Raw genomic sequence first — 8,207 nt, forward strand, 5'->3', positions numbered from 1 at the left:
ATATATATATATATATATATATATATATATATATAGAAATTCTCATTTGCAATGACAACCTGTCACATTCACACAGTTCCACATTCATACCTGGAAGCTGCCCAGTACAACCCCAGTCTGATCTGCTGGCCACTGAGCAGTATATATATATATATATATATATATATATATATATATACACAGTACAGGCCGAAAGTTTGGACACACTCATTCAATACGTTTTCTTTATTTTCATGACTATTTACATTGTAGATTCTCACTTCTCCCACACCCGCTGCTTTGCCTCTTTCACGGCAGAGGCTGCAGCCCTTCGGGCCCTTCGGTACCCTGCAACTGCCTCCGGAGTCCTCTGGGATAACATATCCTGGAAAGACTCCTTCTTCAGTCAGACGGCTTCCCTGACCACCGGTGTCCACCACTGTGTTCGTGGGTTACCGCCCCTTGAGGCACCTAATTCAATTCAATTCAATTCAATTTTATTTATAGTATCAAATCATAACAAGAGTTATCTCGAGACACTTTACAGATAGAGTAGGTCTAGACCACACTCTATAATTTACAAAGCCCCAACAATTCCAACTATTACAGTAATTCCCTCAAAAGCAAGCAGTGCGACAGTGGCGAGGAAAAACTCCCTCTTGGGAAGAAACCTCGGACAGACCCAGGCTCTTGGTAGGCGGTGTCTGACGGGCCGGTTGGGGGTGTGATGAACAGTGGCGATAATAGTCACATTAATAATGGAACAGTGACTGGATGTAGCGGGAAGCTGCAGGGTTCAGCAGGAAGCTGCATGACATTGCAGGGCACCGCTGAGCTCAGCAGGGAGTGCAGCAGGACCACGGCGAGAGCTGGAACCAGGATCTTGGTGCCAACGTTCTCCAAGGAAATACGCTGGGGGAAAAAACATAAGGACTCCGGGGAGTAAACTCCCCAGAAGCTAGGATTAGTAACAAGCATTTCTGGGACTGGATACACACAAATAGTAATAGTAATAGTAATAGACCCTAAGACCACAGCTCCTCGCCGCAGCTTCAGCAATGGAAACTTTGAACATTGCCACTCGGGTTCAATGCCCCCAGCCTCCACAGGGATGCACGAAAAGCTCCGCCGGAGGTGTGAGTTGAAAGTCTGTCGGACAGGGGCCTCCTCCAGACGTTCCCAATTTACCCGCACTACCCGTTTGGGCTTACCAGGTCTGTCCAGAGTCTTCCCCCACCCCCTGACCCAACTCACCATCAAATGGTGATCAGTTGACAGCTCCGCCCCTCTCTTCACCCGAGTGTCCAAAACATACGGCCTCAAATCAGATGAAACGATTATAAAATCGATCATTGACCTTTGGCCTAGGGTGCTCTGGTACCAAGTACACTTATGAGCATCCCTATGTTCGAACATGGTGTTCGTTATAGACAATCCATGACTAGCACAGAAGTCCAACAACAAACAACCACTCTGGTTTAGATCAGGGAGGCCGTTCCTCCCAATCACGCCTCTTCAGGTGTCTCCATCATTGTCCATGTGCGCGTTGAAGTCCCCCAGCAATGGAGTCCCCCACTGGAGCCCCATGCAGGACTCCACTCAAGGTCTCCAAGAAGGCCGAATACTCTGAACTCTTTTTTGGTGCATATGCACAAACAACAGTCAGAGTTTTCTCCCCCACAACCCGCAGGCGTAGGGAGGCGACCCTCTTGTCCACCGGGGTAAACTCCAACGTGGCGGGCGCCAGCCGGGGCTTGTGAGTATCCCCACACCCGCCCGGCGCCTCACACCCTGGGCAACTCCGGAGAAGAAAAGAGTCCAACCCCTATCCAGGAGTATGGTTCCAGAACCGAGACTGTGCGTAGCGGTAAGCCCCACCAGATCTAACCGGTAGCGCTCCACCTCCCGCACCAGTTCCGGCTCCTTCCCCCACAGAGAGGTGACATTCCACGTCCCCAGAGCCAGCGTCTGCTGCCCGGGTCTGGTCCGTCGAGGCCTCTGACCTTCACTTCCACCCGCACTCGACCCCAGCGGTTCCTCTCACAGGTGGTGGGCCCATGGGATGGAGAAGGAGTTGCCACGTTGCTTATTTGGGCTTCTTTGGATTCCGTCCTGGTAATGGAACAACGGACCAGATCTTCACTCTCGCAAGTATCCTGGAGGGAGCCTGGGAGTATGCCCATCCGGTCTACGTGTGTTTCGTGGATTTGGAGAAGGCGTATGACCGGGTCCCCCGGGAGATACTGTGAGAGGTACTGCAGGAGTATGGGGTGAGGGGGTCTCTTCTCAGGGCCATCCAATCTCTGTACGACCAAAGTGAGAGCTGTGTCCAGATTCTCGGCAGTAAGTCAGACTCATTTCAAGTGAGGGTTTGCCTCCGCCAGGGCTGCGCTTTGTCACCAATCCTGTTTGTAATATTTATGGACAGGATATCAAGGCGAAGTCGGGGTGGGGAGGGGTTGCAGTTCGGTGGGCTGGGGATCTCATTGCTGCTCTTTGCAGATGATGTGGTCCTGATGGCATCATCGGCCTGTGACCTTCAGCACTCACTGGATCAGTTCGCAGCCAAGTGTGAAGCGGCTGGGATGAGGATCAGCACCTCTAAATCTGAGGCCATGGTTCTCAGCAGGAAACCGATGGAGTGCCTACTTCAGGTAGGGAATGAGTCCTTACCGCAAGTGAAGGAGTTCAAATACCTTGGGGTCTTGTTCGCAAGTGAGGGGACAATGGAGTGGGAAATTGGTCAGAGAATCGGCGCAGCAGGTGCGGTATTACATTCAATTTATCGCACCGTTGTGACGAAAAGAGAGCTGAGCCAGAAGGCAAAGCTCTCGATCTACCGGTCAGTTTTTGTTCCTACCCTCACCTATGGTCATGAAGGCTGGGTCATGACCGAAAGAATGAGATCCAGGGTACAAGCGGCCAAAATGTGTTTCCTCAGGGGGGTGGCTGGCATCTACCTTAGAGATAGGGTGAGAAGCTCAGTCATCCGTGAGTAGAGCCGCTGCTCCTTCGCGTCGAAAGGAGCCAGTTGAGGTGGTTCGGGCATCTCGTAAGGATGCCCCCTGGGCGCCTCCCTAGGGAGGTGTTCCAGGCACATCTAGCTGGGGGCCTCGGGGAAGACCCAGGACTAGGTGGAGGGATTATATCTCCAACCTGGCCTGGGAACGCCTCGGGATCCCCCATTCGGAGCTGGTTAATGTGGCTCGGGAAAGGGAAGTTTGGGGTCCCCTGCTGGAGCTGCTCCCCCCGCGACCCGATACCAGATAAGCAGGCGAAGATGGATGGATGGATGGACTTCAGATTCAGTATTAGGGGATCACTAAGGTCTATATAAAAGAGACTTCAGATACAGTATTAGAGGACCACTAAGGTCTATATAAAAGCATCCAAAGAGCACCATGTCATGGGACCTTTAAAACACTCATCCAAATGGTTACCTTTATGAATCTCTGCAAATTAGGACAGGAATATGTGGGGGCTTATATTAGTATGTAGTTTCTCTTCCAATTGTTGAACAAAATTGTCTCCAAGATTCCCTTTTTGCTTCTTTGATAACATTCCTAGCCAAAGCCTTTTTTCTTTGATAGGTCCATAAGATTATCCATTGTAAGTGTTTTGCGCAACATTTTAAAAGCTCTATTTCTGTCCTTAATAGCTTCTGTAAATTTTTCATTCCACCATGGGACATTCATTTTTTCCCCCCTTTGACTCATATTGTTAGGAATATTCCGGCTTGCTGCTGCAATGATAACCATACTTAACTTATGATTCATTTCATTGAATTCATCTATACACCATTCAGAAGATTTCTTCCAATTTGCCTTCTTAAAACACCATCTATGATGGGCATATATTTCATCAATCTTAAAATCAGTATCTACTTTACATAGTATTGGAAAATGATCAACTTCCCATTCGCACCTGCTGGCTATTGTTCTATCAAGTAAAGTGAGGTCAATACATGATGTCTCATTCTTGAAAATATTTATCCTTGTACCATTACCATTATTCAAATTAGCATCCTGTCATTTTGTCATTTATTTTAATATTTCTCCATTCAAATCTGTATGTCTACTTCCCCATAAACTATTATGAGCATTAAAATCCCCACACCATATTTCTCTATAACTTCTCTTATTAATACTTCTCATTAAATCATTTGTTAATGTTTTACATGGGTTGTAATAATTAATGACAGTACATTTTCCTTTGTCTCCATTAAAGATTGTAGTAACCACATATGATATCTAATCTTATATTATGATATCCTTTCAATATAAATTCTAAATTAGGATTTAACCATGTTTCTTGGATACATCAGACAACATCTGGTTTGTTTGTCATTTCTTGAACATACCTTTTAAATTCCTGTCCGTTTGCTATCAAATTCCATGCATTCCACTGGAGAATGAAAAACATCATTAATGCTTTAACCATTTTGAGACCTTCCATACTTTTGATTTAGTATTTTATGAATATCATCTGCCTTTGTTATTAACCCCAAAATATCATTAGCAGCTTCCACAACTGATTTGATTGTATCACTTTTCTTTTGTAACATGTAGCATAGTGACATTAACTACTGAACATATGAAAGCAATAAATTCGTTTTTCTTTATCAACAGTGTCTCATCTGAAATTCTTGTCTTACATTCACAGCAGTTTGGAACAGGAGGCCTGTGTGTCTTGTTCTGTTGATTTATTTTCCCTATTCCTATTCCTTTTACTCTCTCTGATTGTGTTTGACCTATTGTCATCTGAACTCCTTTGTTCTTGTGAATAGATGAGCTGATTTTTCTTCTTTTTTATTATATTATGTTATGTTTCTGATTGCCTCAGCATATTAAACTTCCTTTTGTTTCACACATCCTCCGTATGCTGCACTGTGTTGACCTTCACAATTGCAGCATTTTAACTCTGTATTATCCCCACATTGTCCATACTCATGCTCACTTCCACATTTAGCACATCTAAGTTTGCCTCGGCATTGAGCAGCTAAATGTCCAAACCTCTGACATTTAAAACATCTCATTGGATATGGAATGTGTTATCTTACTGGATAGCACATGACGCTCATTTGAACTTTAGAAAGCATGTCATTCTTGGGGCAGTGGTGGCTAAAGAAGCAAGCTTATGACCGGGAGGTCGTGGGTTCAATCCCTAGGCCGACAGGATAAAATCTGGGTGGGGAAGGTGAAAAGAGCACTGCTCCAGTGGAGCTGCTCAGTGGCCAGCAGATCAGACTGGGGTTGTACTGGGCAGCTTCCAGGTATTAATGTGTAACTGTGTGAATGTGACAGGTCATTGTTGCAAATGAGAGTTTGTTCTCAATTGACTTACCTGGATAAATAAGGGTTAAAAACATTTTTTTAATTCTTAAACTACAGTAATATAGAAATCTATTTTCTCTTTTCCTTTAGTCAATCACTTTGAATCAACAATCTCTCCCCCTTTCAGACTATCCTTAATTTCTTCAATAGAAACTGAAAGTGGAATTCCAGTTATAACTCCACTCTTTCTTGACGTTACTCCCGGAATGTGACCTTATTCAATGTGTCTTTCTTTAAGATTATCTCCCTTTGTTCCTCAGACGCTGCAAAAATCATTAGCCTCCCATTTCCCATGAATTGTGCATGCTTAATTTTCCCTATTTCTTCCTCAATTGCTTTGATGACATGGATTGGGTGTAAGTGTGGCCCTCCCTTCTGCTCAAATACAACAACCACTTTCCATATTTCTTTAATTGACTGCTGTACCTTAGTCTTAGTTCCATCTCTTTCAGGTCTACTTTTCTTTTTAACGGTGTCTGTAGATTCAGATCCACTATCTGATCTTGGTCCCCACTTTTTTTTTCCTAACTTCTTCCTACACCATTTCATTACTATCCAAACAATCGCTATCTGAATATTGGCCATCTGATTCGTCCGACATAGTTCAGTTTACATTCACTGTACAGTTGTTATTAGTTAGCTCTGTCAGCGGTAACAAACTAATTCCTATTCAAACCTTCCGTGTTCCTCAACACGTTTCCTACTTGGAAATTAATCCTAAACCTGACCCCAACAACAACAACTAGAGGGCATAAAAGCTTTGAATATTGAAATGAGCAGATTATGCAAGGAAATACAGCATAAATGTGTGAAAAAAGACAAAGGAAGGAATATGAATAAATTAAACTGGATGTATGCACTGCTTGCCTCTGAGGCTTTGCATTCTTAGTTGTGAGTGCATTTGACTTCTGAGGAGACTTACTACTAGACCGCTAGATATTAAGATAAGTACTTACTTTATTAGGCTTCTTTGCCCACTATCATTGGATCTGCTGCCTTAAGGTTAAATTGACTGCGTTTGTTCTGCTGATTTTGCTCATTCTGCTGCCTTCTGCTGTGTGTTTTGCTGGATTTGCTGTGTTTTTTGGCAAGAATTTTGTGGTCTTAATTAAAGTGACTGAAACTCTTTAGGGTCATCAGACTAGCTTAGTGTGAAGTGTGGCGTTGGCTGTCCAGGTGCTTTGTTGAGTGATTAGCTAGGGTGGGGCCTCCTCACCTGTAGCCAACACCAATCACCTCCTTGTATTTAATATTGGCATTGGCGTGAAGCGTCAGCTTCAGCCTCATCAGACGAAGATTCAGAGGACAAAGACAAAGGAGTCTACGCAGGAGTCTTCGTGGGAGGCTAAGTGGGAAGTTAAGTGGGCTTGATATCTTCTTGATATCTAATATCTTACTTACACTTCTCAGTGTCTTTGATTGGAAATGTGCTGCTTCTCCATTGCTGTATCCTATCGGAGATACTACAAACCTTGCATAAGTTCGCAAGATTTCCTCAACTTGACCTTCCACAAGCCCGCCCCTGCTGCTGCAGGCAAAGCATAGCTCGTTAGCTCAGCATGCAAGCAACATGTCGGTAAAGGATATTTGCCGTTTGTGTAACGAGAATTTAGGAATAAAAGGCACCATTTCAGGTTCCCGGACCATATTCCAAAAGAAGGATCCAAGAGAAAAAAGCATTAGCGAGCGGCTAACAGAATTAGGGCTACCGCTGTCTGAAAATACTGGTTAGCTGATTGGATAAACCACCTGTCTATCACCACCTAACCCACCTCAAAACCAACGCTGATTGGCCTGGTCGTTTGGCTAACGGCTCCAAAAACTTCTCTACCTCAAGATGCCAGACTGATCTGCGAGTGGAAAACTGGAGCTCGCGAGATCATGAAGGCCTCACGAGGCTACTGCCACAGTTCACTCACTGTCTTTTGAACTTCATGCTGTCACCATAACGCATCCGGTACAACTAATCCTTGTTGTTATCTACCGCCCACCAGGTCATCTGGGAGAGTTTTTAGAGGAGCTGGATGTCTTTCTTTCAAACATCCCATGAGACTGGCCCTCCACTGGTACTTCTGGGCGATTTCAACATCCAGACAGAGAAGTTAGCTGCCTTTTTACACCTTCTCTCTTCTGCCCTCTCACTCTCGCCTTCCCCACCCACTCACAAAGCTGGCAACCACCTAGATCTCATATTCACCAGAAACTACTCTACATCCAACCTCACTCCACTCCATACCTCAGACCATTTCTTCATCTCTTACTCTCTCCCACTCTCTCAAGCTCACAACCATATCTCAAGAGACACTATACCTGTCTGCCGTAACATTCGTTTACTCTCTCCTTTTTCTCTGGCGTTATGTACTTTATCAACCCTCCCTCCATCTGACTCTTTCTTACTCATGCCTCCCAATGCTGCCACAGACACTCTCTACTCTATCCTCCTCTCTTGACTCTCTCTGCCCTCTTACTTCACGGCAGGCTCACAAGTCCTCCCCAGCTCCATGGATATCTGAATCAGTGCGTGCTGAAAGATCAACTACATGGGCAGCGGAAAGGAAATGGCGGAAATCTAAACACCCAGATGATCAACTTAGCTATCAGTCTCTTCTTTCCTCCTTCGCTGCCTCTATTTCTGCAGCAAAAAGCTCTTTTTATCAAACCAAAATTGAATCCTCTTTCTCCAACCCCAAAAAACTTTTTTCCATCTTCTCTAACCTCCTAAATTACCCCAGTCCACCTCCTCCCTCCTCCCTCCTACCAACCCACTTTGTCAACTACTTTGTAAAAAAGATAGATGACATACTCTCTTCATTCTCTACCACACTTTCTGAAATTATCTTACCATCCATCACATCCAGTACTCTTTCCTCTTTCACCTCTCTATCTCCAAATCAA

This window comes from Perca flavescens, chromosome 16 (genome assembly GCF_004354835.1).
Source record: "Perca flavescens isolate YP-PL-M2 chromosome 16, PFLA_1.0, whole genome shotgun sequence".
Lineage (NCBI taxonomy): Eukaryota > Metazoa > Chordata > Actinopteri > Perciformes > Percidae > Perca > Perca flavescens.